This window comes from Molossus molossus, unplaced genomic scaffold, assembly GCF_014108415.1.
Source record: "Molossus molossus isolate mMolMol1 unplaced genomic scaffold, mMolMol1.p scaffold_m16_p_9, whole genome shotgun sequence".
Classification (NCBI taxonomy): domain Eukaryota; kingdom Metazoa; phylum Chordata; class Mammalia; order Chiroptera; family Molossidae; genus Molossus; species Molossus molossus.
Window position 1 is genome coordinate 24,579,574 of NW_023425403.1, and position 14,782 is coordinate 24,594,355.

At 41.7% G+C, this 14,782-nt stretch overlaps 1 protein-coding gene across 1 annotated transcript in view; it reads left to right on the top strand.

The window, feature by feature from the left end:
• Positions 1-14,782, top strand: part of UNC5D (unc-5 netrin receptor D) — a 485,738-nt gene that overhangs the window by 230,937 nt on the left and 240,019 nt on the right. The window lies entirely within an intron of this gene.

The window sequence follows — 14,782 nt, forward strand, 5'->3', positions numbered from 1 at the left end:
GGTGCCCACTCAGGTGTGTCTGGGTTGTGACACATGGCTTGTCCCCATGTTTTCTGCTGGGTCATAGGGTCAAGGTCTATACCCAGAAATTGTGTGAACACAGGAAAATAGCACACGGTGGAGTGTGGACCCAGAGGGAGTATCAGAATCACAGGAGGAACTCAACTTCATTTCATATGGACTGTTCAAGAAAGAGATATTTATTACTGCATCGAGGCCTGGCCTCCGCCCTGCATGGGATACTGGGAGATGCACGAGGGCCAAGACGTGGGAAGGGAGGCCCAGGCCGGGATACACCCTGCTCGGGCCCAGTAGCTAGGAAGAGAGGGCGGGGCCAATGCACACCTAGCTAGTCTGAGTTTCTGGGGCAATAAAAAAAAAATTTTAATTAAGGCAAACATGGCTTTTGGAGACTCCAGGATATACCACACACTGGACTTCTCTTGTGTTCTTTCCTCCCACTGGATGACTTCCCCATTCTTTCTTATCAGTTTCTATATAAAAAAAGGCATCGCCCAATGAGTGTGTGTATGTTTTCACACTTGTGGCCAGTTCTCACCTCCTGGCTGTGGCTTGTTTAGGGAAAAGAAAGCTTCATGGTTGATGTGGCTAATAGCCTCTTCTAACCTCTGCCCATGAGGTTGCCCTGAGCCCAAGAAACAGGTGATTCCGCACCCGCGCAGCCTCACCAGTAGTCTCGAAACAGACAGCTGGCCTGGTTGTCTATAAATCAGAATCAAAAGCGTGAGTCTGGCTGGTGTGGCTCAGTGGTTGAGCATCGACTCATGCAGCAAGAGGTCACTGGTTCGATTCCTGATCAGGGCACATGCCCAGGTTGTGGGCCCGATCCCCAGCGGGTGGCATGCAGGAGGCGGCCAATCAGTGTTCTCTCTCATCGATGATTCTATCTCTCTCTCCCTCTTACTTCCTCTCTCTCTAAAATCAATAAAGAAAAAGAAAAAGAGTTAGTTTTGTACATTTTTTCCCCAGGTGGTTTACACGGGTCCCGTAAAAGTGCCTCTTGATAACCTGTTTGCTTCTGGTAGACACGCGTCTATTTTGGAGCACGGGAGTGCTGATCAGGCCCTTGCAGGGGACAATATGACAGGAGTACAGTCGTCCCTGCCACTTTGTGCTTCGACTTTCACCGCTTCACTCTATTGCAGGTTTTTCAAATATATTCATTAAAGAGTTGACGGAGACATTGAAAATGATACAGCATGCGCTCAGTTGTCTGAGTCATTTCTACACGCCTGTGTTACAATTAAAATTAAAATTACTGTACGTATGGACTGTAGGGCTATATATTTGAGCACCCCAGGCCTCCTTCAACGCCAGGGGTAGCCGCTAGAGTCTGGAACGGATTAACCGCGATAAACGAGCGACCACTACACTGGGGACAGGACAGCTTGGGCCAGTGATGCCAACATCATTGAGGACTTGACAGGAAAATGGATGTGTTCTCAAGACACGAAAGATGACACACATAAATCCATGTCTGGTATTTATTTAATGTCACATTTAAATTATTAATTCATTCTTGACAGGGACAAATGTACAGTAAAATTTACTAATTTGGACTAATTGAGGAAAAGGCCAATTAGATAGTAGAGCCTCCATTAAGGAACCCAACCAACAAGACCTCAATTAATCATTTCCTGGGTCTCCCTGCATGTGCAAGAGAATTCCCAACTCTTCGGAAATCACTCTCTCAGGGTCTTTTCTCTCCAAAGTGATTTCTAGATCATGCCCTCGGGCTGGTTCGAGAGCAGCTTCTCTCTCACCGAGCTGAGCTGTGATCTTTCCTGCTACCTAGCTCCATGAACTGGTGCAAACCCCGAAAAAGAACTTACTGAAATGAAGTCTCGTACAGTCATGCTCTGCTTAATGATGGACGTAGGCTCTGAGAAATGGGTCATTAGGTGACTGCTTTGTTGTGCAAACCTCTCAGAGTGCACTTACACACACCTGGGGGTAGAGCTGACGGCCACTCACGCTAGGTGGTGTAGTCTGTGGCTCCCAGGCCGCCATCCTGTGCAGCGTGTTCCTGTACCAACAACCTGAAATTAAATCAAACACAAGAGAAAATGGTACAATCAAGAGCTATGGTAAGCATGAGATACATGAGGCTGCTGACAGAGTAACACAGCATATTGTCTTACAACAAACTTTTTTTATAAGTAGAAACAGGATGCTCTCACATCATGGTAAGAGGTATAATGATGGCCCTGGCTGGTTTGGCTCAGTGGTTATAGCGTCGGCCCGCGGACCAGAGAGACCCGGGTTCGGTTTCTGCTAAGGGTACACACCTCGGTTGCAGTTTGTCCCCGGCCCTGGTTAAGGTCGTGTGGGTGGCAACTACTGGATGTGTCTCTCTCACATCTATGTTTCTCTCTCTCTCTTCCTCCCTCTCTCCCTCCTGCTTTATCTGAAGATAAATGCAAAAATGTCCTCGGGTGGGGATAAAAAAAAGTATGGTGATATCCATAAACCAGTAACATAGTTGTTTATCATCATTAGCTTTTATGTACTGCACCTCATTGTATGTCTGTACATTTATACAACCAGCAATGCAGTAGGTTTGTTTACATCAGCATCACCCCAAGCAAGTGAGTACAGTCATGCGCTGTGCACTACTTAGCAACGGGGCTGCACTCTGAGAAATTCATCGTTAGCTGATTTTCTCATGTGGACATCACAGAGGCACCTGCACATACCTAGGCGACACTGGCCTCCTCCAGTCATTGCCCTGCGATACTTTCATACGACTAGCAGTGCAGTAGGTCTGTGTGCGTCGGCATCCCTCCAAACACGTGAGCAGTGTGTCGGACTACTATGGTATATTGCTCACAAGGTCCCTAGGTGACAGGAAGCTTTCAGCTTCATCATCATCTTATGGAACCACTGTCGTGTATGTGGTCTGTCGTTGACCAGATGTCATTATGTGACACGTGACTGGATAATGAATCTGATTTCTGGCTGACCTGCTATAGCCCGGGACCAATGTATAGAATGATGTTAATCACAATCACAAGAACAATAATACTGATTCTAGCACCTTTTACAAAATAATACACACTTTATGTAGTTTAAATCTTAATTTTTACAACCAACCTAGGACGTTCTGGGATGGTGTTATATATAAGACAATGTAGGTTTTGAGGGGTTAATTGTTGAAGGTGTCATACTACTAAGTAGTAGCTGGGGGGGACTCCGAACCTAAACCTCGAACTAACTCCTAGGCTGGTTCACTTATCCATCAATGCTCTGCCTGGCATCGGATTAACAGAAGGAGAAAGAAACACCTCTGAGAGGCGATGACCGCCTCATCACCAGCCGTGCTTCGGAAGATGGGCAATCTATTGATATGAGGCCAAAATATAAAGGATGTTGAGATGAGTTTATATTTAAATTTCATTCCATCTCGGCAATACTATAATTCTAACCAGAAACACACCCAACTAAAATACCTCATCCCCATAGAATATAAACAAATGGAGGTTGTTCTCTGATAAAACACATTAAAAATATAAACCATAAATTTTAAAAATAAGATTTTTTGATAACTTTTTAATTTTATACAGTCATGCAAGTAAAGGTAAGCGTTATCTGACTACATTACCAAGTGGAGATCCTTAGACCTCATGTAGAAGGGAGGCTTCTGACGACCTTGAAACACACGTTTTTTAACTAGCTTCACCAGGCTTTTCTCCCCCCAATCCTGTTCACATTTTTAATTGGCTTGGCAAACTCTCCTTTTATTGAGAATGTAGAGATGCATCCGTATAAAGCATCACGATTTCTAATTAGGGTATACATTAAGGATACTTAATGTATAAGTCTATTACATTATTAAGTTTGAGACCAGGTTGCAGAGGTGTTTGTGTTGTACTGGACCTCAGTTAATTATGCGTTCTGAGGACCACTCCTCAGCGCACAGTCACACGAGAAATAATGAAAGGAGAGGACGTCAGTCTCTCCTCACTCACACACACACACACACACACACACACACTCCCACACTGGAAGGGCAATGAGGCCTGGAGTCACTTCATTACTTACCTGGCTGCATTCTTGTTGGTTCGTAGAAAATTTTGCCATTATCTACAAGAAAACAAATCAGATTTATTAAAACAAGTTTAAATTACTTTTTCTCCTGCAGATTATTAGGTAGGATTCTTATAATCTGACCAAGAACAATTTCTCGAACTTCAGAGGAGATTGAAATCTTGAAGAGAAACACTGGCAACTTACATTGTTTCCTTCTCACAGTGATTCATCCAAGGTGTGAGGACTTTCAGCCTCATTCCACTTTCTCTTCTACCTCATAATCTGGGTGATAAAGAACTAGTCTTTCTTCTTAGTTCTCATTTCCTCACCGTATCCCTTTGTTATTCAAAATATAGACACCTTCTAGAGCTGTCTTGAAGTCATTCTTAGCATCTTTAACATCTGCTTTAATGACTCAGTAAGAACAATTTATAAGGTCACAGCCTTACTGAGCACCTACTGAGTGCCCAGGACTCTAGTTGCTTAAGAATGTCAGTGCACAGACTGGATACAAGTCTCTGCCTTTGTTTTGTGACAGTGTAGCAGAGAAGACAGGAAATAAATAATATGCCGTATAAATAAGAAAAACATCTGGACAATTAGAAGGTGAAAGTACTATGGACAAAGAAAGTATAAGCAGATCAGGGCATGAGGAACCAAGAACAAAGAGGGCACAGGCTGCAGTGTTAAATAGGGTTGTTAAAGCAGGCTTCAGGGAAAAGGTCACGTGAGCTGACGTGAAATGAGATCATGGCTCCTTCGTCCAGAACCTTCGAAGTTTCCTCATCTCACTCAGACTCAGACTCAAAGTCCAGGGGCCCAAAGGCCTCTGTGTACATCTCCTCTCCCCTCTCCATTCTCATCTCCTTTTCCATCTGGGTTTTGCCACCGTCCCACCCTCCCCCATATACACCTGGCGCCACACTAGCTTCCTGTGATTTCTCTCGTGTCGTAGTCCCACCTCACCTACAGAGCGCACGTTCCAAGACCCCCAGTGGATGCCCGAACCTGGGGACAGTGGCGAACCCTCTACCATGTTCTTTCCTATACATACACACCTATGATAAAGTTTAACCTGTGAGTCAGGCACAGTAAACGATTAACAACACCAGCTGCTAATAAAATGGAACAGTTATAACAACATACTGTAATAAAAGTTATGTGAATGGCTTTGGGGCTGTTATTAGGTCAAATGTAGATTACTTGAATACAAGCCCCGAGATGCAGCGACCGTCCACCTGGTAACCCAGCCGGCTACTGAGTGAGTGAGAGGCAGGGAAGTCTAGAGTGTGGAGATGCTGGACTCGGGGTGAGACACACCCCGGCCTGAAGTGGGGTGGCGCGAGATTTCATCATGCTGCTCAGAACGATACGCGATTTAAAACAAGTGAATCATTTATTTCTGGAATTGCTTATTTATTATTTTCAGACTGCCGTTGATGGTGGGTAACTGAAATCATGGCAAACAAAACTGGGGATTAGAAGGGACTGTGTGTTACAGACATGCTCCTGCCTCAAGACCTTGGCACTTGCTATTTATTTTGCTTAATGGTCCTCCCTAAATGTCCATGGTGTTGCTTCCTCCCCAGCTTTGCCCTTTGCCTTCCTGGGCCCTTCTAAGCCACAGTCGTAGTTGCAATCCCCTTGCTCAGTACTCCAAATCCCGCTTCCCTTTTCTGTTTGCCATAACACTTTACCATCATCTAACATGCTGTGTATTTTAAAATGATAGACAATACATGTTTCTATCCCCACCCCCCAAATGTCAGTCACCTGAAGGGGAGGGACTTTGTCTCCTTGGATGACTGCATGCCTGACACAGAGGTGGCTCAGAAGAGGTTGTTGAATGGATGAGTGGTGTGTGTAAAATGGTTGTTTACCTGTCAAACGGTTCTTTGAGAATTTAAAAGTGTGCTTTTTAAAACCGAATAGTACATTAAACTGGTCATTTTGTTTACATTATTCATTGAACATTGGTAAGCTATTGCAAAAATACACTTCAGGAATGGACTGCATGAAATCCTAGCTACACACATTGGATTCAATTGGTTATCATTACAAACATAAGCCACATAAGAAAACTAGAGGTGAAGGAGGGGGGATCCAAATAGAAGGAAGCAGATTTAATTAAGTTGTTCCGCGTGGTGTTTCAATAGCAGAACCCTTATTCCCCTCCTGTCCCTCAACTGGATCCATTAGGCATCTCAGCAGCCACGTGAGCTGACAGCAGATGCCCTGCACAGGAGAGAATGGCCGAACAGGTCATGTGCGGAACTGCAGACCAGAGTGCTGGTGTGCAATCCTCTCTCGGTCATTAACTTGATGCAAACCCTTTTAGCCTCCCCACGCCATCACGTACCCATCTGCCAAGCTCTTACAGTTAGGAAGTGAGCAAATGAGGGCTTTTGAGAGAAGCCTTTAAAAGACCTATTATCCGAATGCCAGAGTGATCCATCCCTGCATCACAGAGCAGATGGAAGTGGCTGTAACCAACCAAAAAGAGTCAAACCCCGACATGCATTTCCAGGCTAGCTTGTGCTCGGCATTCTAATCTGAAGGATAGATGGTCTCACAGTTGCTAGGAATTAGGTAATGGGAGAAAATGGTCTTTTGGTCCCCGCCTCTTGACCTGAGAGATGCTACTAGCCAAGTACAGCTTTCAACATGGCTTTCCTTTGTTTGAATTCAGCGTTTTCTTGGCTTTTTATATCTGAAATATGTTGTCTTTCCTTAGTGGCAATTCAAACACAAAGAGAAATCAACATTTTAAAATTCAGATAAGCAGGAGTAGGTTTACAGTTAGAGATTTTGAGCACACTGCTTTTGTGTGATAATATTTGAAATTTATTTCCACAAGTTATTGCACATTCATTTCTGGAGTTTTCATTGCAGAAAATTGCCAGAAGGAATGGATTTTGTCTTCTTCAGCTGGCAGAACAATTTTCCACCTGTCGCCCAAATATTTGATGAGAAGGATTACGTTACTGGCTCTGAAAGTTTATATCGTGGATCCTTCGGAAGAGAGAGGACCTAATGAAACTGCTACCCTGATATCAGAGTCCAGCTTGCTGAAGTGTCTGTGACGCACTGGGTGGATTTCTGGTGGTTAGCGCAGTTTCTGAACAATGGGCTTCAGCGGTACACACGATTGTGTGCGTGCACACACACACACACACACAGTCCTCAGCCTGACACATGGCAAATGATGTTTTTTATCCTTTATGCTGTAACAGCATTCTCGTGTTCAGCAAAAACGCTCGTGGTGTTGCCAAAGATCTGAATTAATTGCCTGAAATTATTGTTGTTCATCTTCCTGGTAAATGGATCCAAATAAAAGCACTGGTGGTGCAAAGGTACAGATGAAATTGTCATTTGATTTCAGGTTCAAGTAATTTACTGTCTCCATTGAGTTTTATGCTCCTCTCCAGTTTGTTAGGTATATAGCCAGCCTAGCCAGTGCAATCAGCAAAAACAGATTTCAAAAATTCATACATAATGGCAGCAACCTTTTAAACTGTCAGAATAAATATAAAACTGGTTTCCCCTTGTTTCTTCAAACACTTTATGAACATCATAAGTAATAATAATATTGCTGCTGTCAGAAGAATGCTTCTGAAGTATAGATTCTACCACGCCGTATCAGGACGCTCCAGCTGCCCCAGAGCACGGGCTCGAATTCTTGGGCTGGCATTCCCTTCCTGGACGCTGACTTGGCTTTTCCATCGTATTTCCCACTGCCCCACAGACTCAACAAGCCAGTTCCACTGAACTATTATTTCCAGCCTAGTCCTTGCCAGTTACCTAATCCCCATGCTTTGGTTCATGCTATTTCCAATCCTGCTTTTCTATCAAATTTAAATTTCACCTACCCATTATGGCCTAACTCAAATTCTGCTCTCTCTGCAAAGCCTTGCGCAAAACATGCAGCTGGAAATAACGTCTTACTTGGTGAACTCAGACCACTTCATAGATGTTGTTGATCGAATCTTTCGGTTTACGCGTTTTATTCCCAACAGTTGTGTACAGATAGATCTAGAAGAAGACAGATTCCTTTGTGAAGAGCACTCTGTTAGGTTGTTGTTAACGTGGACATCATAGTCGTGCTCCAAAATGAATTACGTATTTTGAAAACCTGCTCTGGTTGGGGCTGGATGTTTGGACTTCCCGCAGCTCGTCAGTCACCTGGGTGGCATTGGGGTCAGTCCGCCACTGACAGCTGCTTCAGTGTGTTGAGGGCTTCGACCGTCTGCTAGAGCCACAGTGTCGACCAGAACTGTTCTTCTGTTTTTAATCGATGGAAGCACATCACTAGGTACACTCAAGACACAGAATAAAAAAGCCGGTCATAAACCCTCCAGTTTTTTTCCTCTCTCTGCTCTGCCCCTCCCAAAGGCACCTGCCCAGACCTTCGCCTTCAGGCTCAGCTTCGGGGCTCCTTTTTCCTGTCCCCATCTGGGCACAAGTCCTGAGGATATCTGTTTCATTATTTTGAGTTTCCCGAGAAGAGCACTCCTGTCCTGGGCGAGTGGTTGCGTGCAAGTATCATGAGTATCATGAGTCCCAAGTGAACCGTGTCCCGTGTTTAGGGAGTGGCAACTTTACTTACAAATACAAGGACATTAAAAAAAAAAATTAACTGCACTATTGTAAAGCAAAATTCAAAATCTGCCTGGATTTTAAGATGGGTTAGATGACAGCAGAGAAATGTGTGTTCCGGTCGGGTCGTGTGTTCTCACCCACACACAGGACACCGCATTCCCTCTTCTCGCCGTCAGGGTTATTTTAGCGCCGTAATTTAAAAGGTACTGATTTCAGATTTTGGTGTTATCTAGCCTTGTAATTGACAGATTCCTTTTCCCCCCTCAAGAGTTTCCCTTCATTTCTCTCCTTCCTCAAACCGGTGGTCCGGCCCCACAGTCGGAAACTGCTCCCCCGACGAGGCAGCTGGGCGGTTTGTGGAGCGTCCAAAGCGCCGGGCGATCTGGTCCAGCGCATCTCGGAGCTAGGTGTGCGGCGGAAGAGAGTGGAAAGGTGGGCGCCAGATCTTGCTAGTGGAATGACAGCTCTGTTATAAAACAGATCTTAACATGGGGTAATTGAAAATAGGCAATATTTTCATCGATGCTTCCTTTTACTTTTTGTTTTTTAAAATCCTCACCTGAGGATACTTTTCCATTGATCTTCAAATAGAGTGGGGGGAGGGGATAGAGAGAGAGAAAGAAACATCAATGTGAGGCACATGGACCGGCTGCCTCCCGCACGGATCCTGACCGGGTCCGGGGACCAAGCCACCACTGAGGTATATGCCCTTGACCGGAGTTGAACCCTGACTCTTTGGTCCTTGGGCCCATACTGTAACCACTGAGCAAACCAGCCAGGGCGCTTCCTTTTACATTTAAAGAGAGGGAAGTGGGATTGGGAAGGTATCATTTACTTGTTCGTGTGCAGACCTGTGCAGTCTAGAGCTGGAAGGGATTTAAGAGAGGGGCCACCAGTTTAACCGAGAGGGCCCTGGGGCGCCGGGGGTTTGCAGGGCAGTGTGGGGGGTGCACTATTTTCAGGGTTTCACAGAACATAATGAACATCGTGCATCTACTCACAATGCGTTTCCCTGATTTTGGCTGGAGCTTTTGAAATGTAGTGGGGTTATATTGGTAATAATGGATTAATTACAGATTCTGATTACTCATTGTCTCTGAGAATTTTTAGATGCAGGAAAATGAACACCTGTATATCCATCTCTAGCCCTGGTGATTCTTAATTATTATTGTTGTTATTATTATTATTTAGTACGCTCATGACTTCTTATATATATTTTTAATCCTTACCTGAGGATGTTTTTGTTGATTTTAGAGAGAGAGGAAGGGAGAGAGAGAAAGAAACATCATTGAGAGAGAAACATTGATCAGCTGCCTCCTACATACCCCACACTGGGGATTGGGTCACAACCCGGGCATGTGCCCTGACGGAATCAGACTGGTAACCTCTGGGTTCATGGGTCGCGCTCAACCACTGAGCCACACCAGCTGGGCTATATGTCTCTAATTATTAATAAGTGTTGGGGGGCAATTATTATTTACTAAGTGCGTTTGCTAGGCCCAAAACTTTATGAACTCCAAAGGAAGAAGTGGTCAGAGCAATTGGATGTTGTTGATGTAATGCACCTCTCTGACTATGAGCAGGACTGGGTTTAAGTCATCTTAGAAATTTTCTCTCCACCCTTTGAAAAAATACTCGCGTACGAGTCCATAAATCCCTTTGCGCACATATTTTAGTGTCTCTAGAGCTGGGAAAATGTTCACAGCATTTGACCTAAAATCCTACTTCCATAATTGGATCCCCATTCCCTCTTGCTTTCGGTAGAAGCAACGGAGCCCAGTTTCCTTCCTCCTCTCTTACCCCTCCACAACGGCGTGCTGGTCGGAATTCTTTTCCTTTAATCAGCGTAAGTCCAGACTCTTTAGCCTTTCTCCTAGGATTCCTTCCCCTAGGTCATTTGTGTAGTTATGACCAAAGCTTTATCAGATATATCCGTATCTTGTTTAGTTTACAGGCCTTAAACCTAAAAAAGCTATGATCTGATGATGACCTTGAACAGGGCTGATAGGATTAGCTCACAGTTTTTATATATGATGTTCTGTATTTATATTATGTAAACACATGCCTACATCTGTCCCTTTAAGACATATATATTGTGTCCCTTCTGCTTAGCAGCCTTACGTGCTTATCACGCACATGCACACACACTCACACACCAGCAGTCCTAGGCGGCTGGATTGTGTGTACTTAGCATGTGGCCTATTAGGTTGAACAGTTATGCCTTCTGATATGTTGTACAAAGCCAGGCTTCACTCTTCGGACATTTATTTAGTTGATAAAAAAGAGGAGGGGTGTGATTATTTAGTGTAATTATTTAGCGTATACCCAAAGATATGCCAAGAATGTTTATCGCAGGATTGTCTTCAGTAACAAAGCAAAAGAAATAAGGTAAACCTAAATTGCTATTGACAGTAGAATGGATAAGTAAATCATATGTTCACACAATAGAATACTGCAGCGATGTCCAACCTCTTTCATTGCATGGTACACAAACTAAGTACTAAAATTCTGTGGCACATCAGAAAATATATTTTTTGCCAATGTGAAAAAAAAAGATATAATTTTGATTCATTCACAGCAGATGGCTATTGTTTTATTTGCTGTGATTGTTTTTAAATTTGATAATCTAAGGGAAAAGAGTTCAGTGCCCTTGACTAAATAATCAGGTGTTGTGTGTTTTAAAAAAATTCTTGCAGCATACCGGTTGAAAATCATGGGAATACTGCAATGAAAATGCACGGACTCTAAACACATGCTTGGCAAGGATGAATTCTAAAAACAATGTTGAATGCAAAGAACAGTCAGAAGACTAGGAATAGTTAATAAATATATTAAAAGATGCTCAACACCATTAGCCATTAGGAGCATACAAATCAGAACCATAGTGGGATACTACTTAACTCTCACTAGGATAGCTGTAATATAAAAGAACAATAATAGCAAGCGCTAAAGAGAATGTGGAAAAACTTAAACATTTATGCATTGTTGGTGGGAAAACAAAATGATTTAGACACTGTGGGAAAGAGGCTGTTTCTTCAAGAGTTAAGTGTATAGTTACCATATGACCCACCGATTTTACTCCTAGATACATATATACGAAGACATGAAAACATACGTCCACATAAACACGTTCTCAAATGTCAAAGCAAAATTATTCACAATAGTGAAAATGCTCAGATGTCTATCGACTGATGAATGGATAAACAATGTGTATCCATACAATGGAATATTACTTGATAATAAAAAAGAAGGCAGCACTAAGATATACTACACCAAGAATGAACCTTGAAAACATGCTAAATGAAAGAAGCCAGTTCCAAACAATTACATATTATATGATTCTGTTTACACAAAATGTTCAGAACAGGCAAATTCATAGAAACAGAAAGTAGATTAATGGTCTCCAGGGGCTGAGGTCAGGGGAAGAGGAATAACTGCAGTGGGTACAGGATTTGTTTCGGGGCTGATGAAAATATTCTAAACTTAGGTTCAGTGATGGTTACACAAGTCTGTGAATAGACTAAAAACATCAAATTGTACAATTTAAGTGGGTGAGTTTTACACTAGAGGAGTTATATCTCAAGATTTTTTTAAAAGTAATCAGAAGAATGCATGAACTCTATTTCAATTTCTATAAAGCTCAGAAACAATTATTTAAATAATGCTTTCTAGGGTTATATACCCATATTCCAAAAACAAACATTAAGGAGGAATCAGAGAATCACAGAGAAATTGTATTAAAAAGGTTTTATTTTCTTAGGTTGAGTAGTGTGTTTCTTTTATTATCATACTTTTTTTCTGATGTTTACATTACATAATTATTTTAATCAATGCTTATTACTAAAAAGGATCTGCATCAAATCCTTATGATAAAAATGGGAATGCAGCATTCCCTGCCTTTTGAAGGAGATGGTAGTAGTGGGAAATTTGTTTATACTGTTCCTGATACTTCAGAGACACTGGTACGGGGACAAAGGGTGAGATTCTTTAGAGAGAGCTTATTGCTTAGCCAGTATATTAATGTATTTTTGGTTGTACAGATTTGAATTGTTCTCTATTAGAAAGTGGAGGGAATACAACTTTATTTCTAAAAAAGTAAGGTTTTTGGCTCTTTAAGGTGAGAGAGTGAGAGAAAAAGGACAAAACTGCATGGTGGAGAGAACCAGTTGTTTTTATGGAAATGACTGTCTGATGCCCAATTTGAATTACATCTTTCTGAAATTTAAACGCCTTCTAGCTCTGCTGTCCAGCAAAGATATACTATGAATAAACTGGACATTTATTTTTACTATTATTTTTATCAATATATAATTGACATATAGCATTTTATATATATATATATATATATATATATATATATAGTGAAATAATCACAGTAAGTTCAGTTAATATCTATCCATCACCCCACGTAGTGACAAATATTTTTGTGATGAGAACTTTTTAAATTTTAATACAGTATAATTAACTATAGTCACCATGACTTACTTATTTTATAACTGGGAGCCTGTACCTTTTGACCCACTTAACCCATTTATCCCGCCCCTCACCCCCTGCCTCTGGCAACCACCAATCTGTTCTTAGTATCTATTAGCTCTGGGTTTTAGACTTGTTGTATTATGTTATTTTTTAGATTCCACATGCAAGTGAGATAATATGGTATTTGTATTTCTCTGTCTGATTTATTTCACTTAGCATAATATCTTCAGGCTCCATCCATGTTGTCACAAATGGCAAGATTTCATTTTTTATGACGGAAGAAAATTCCAGTGTGTGTGTGTGTGTGTGTGTGTGTGTGAGAGAGAGAGAGAGAGAGAGAGAGAGAGAGAGAGAGAGAGAGAGAGAGAGAAAGAGAGTATGTGTTGTGTTGTAAATAATACTGCAGTGAACATGGGGGTACAGATATGTTTTTGAGTTAGTGTTTTCATTTTCTTCAGATAAATAGCCAGAAATGGATTTGCTAGATCGTATAGTCATTTTATTTTCACTTTTTTGAGGACTCCTCAGAGTGTTTATCAGTGTCTGCTTCAATTTATAACTCTAACAACAATGGACAAGGGTTCCCTTTCCTCCACCCTCACCAACACTTGTTTTTTCTTGTCTTCTTGGTAATAGCCATTCTGACAGGTTATGAGCTGATCCCTCATTGTGGTCTTAATTTGCATTTCCCAGACAAGTAGTGATGTTGAGCACCTTTTCGTGTGCCCATTGGCCATCTGTCTTCTTTGGAAAAATGTCTATGCAGATCCTCTGCCCATTTTTAAATATGATTGTTAGTGTTTTTTGCTATTGAATTGTATTATTTCTTCATTTTAGATATTAGTCCCTTATCAGATATATGATCTGCAAATATTTTTTCTCATTTGGTAGATTGATGTTGTTGTTGTTTTTTTTTTTCATTTTATTGATGATTTTCTTTGCTATGCAGAATTTTCTTTTAAAGAAATTATGGAAAAGCAGCAAACTGATGATTGTGTCACAGACGAGGAATGGTATCCATGACATGAAAAGTTAGTTGATAAACTAATCTAGAGAGAGAAAAAGACAGGAGCACACGCATCCAGAGGTTGGGAGCAGTTGATTCTGATGCTGTGATTTCCAACCCCATCAATCATTTGGTTGGTGAGAATTTCAATTAAAACCCCATATGAGCCCAGCCAGAGTGGCTCAATGGATTGCGCATTGTCCCATGGACCAAGAGGTCCCGGCTGGATTCCTGGTCAGGGCACACACCCGGGTTTCGATTTCAGTCTCAATTCCCCCAGTAGGGAGTGTGCAGGAGGCAGCCGATCTGTGTTTCTCTCTCACATCAATGTTTCTATCTCACCTTCCTCTTTCTCAAAAAAAAAAAAAAAAAAAAAAAATTAATTAAAACGTATTTTAAAAACCTAAATGAATTTTATTAAATAGTATATCCCCAGGTTACAAGATGATTCTTCCATCTGAAACATATCTATTGACTTCTTTAATATGTCTTTCTGTTTTTATACGCCCACTCTTCAAAATTGTAAAGTTACATGTTATTTTAAGCAGCTGCTCTAAAGTTGTTACATGCTTATCTAAATTGGGTCTCATCAGCACCTTAATGAATAAACTCTCTATAACCCAGCCTTAATCAAAATTTTTTTTTTTTAAA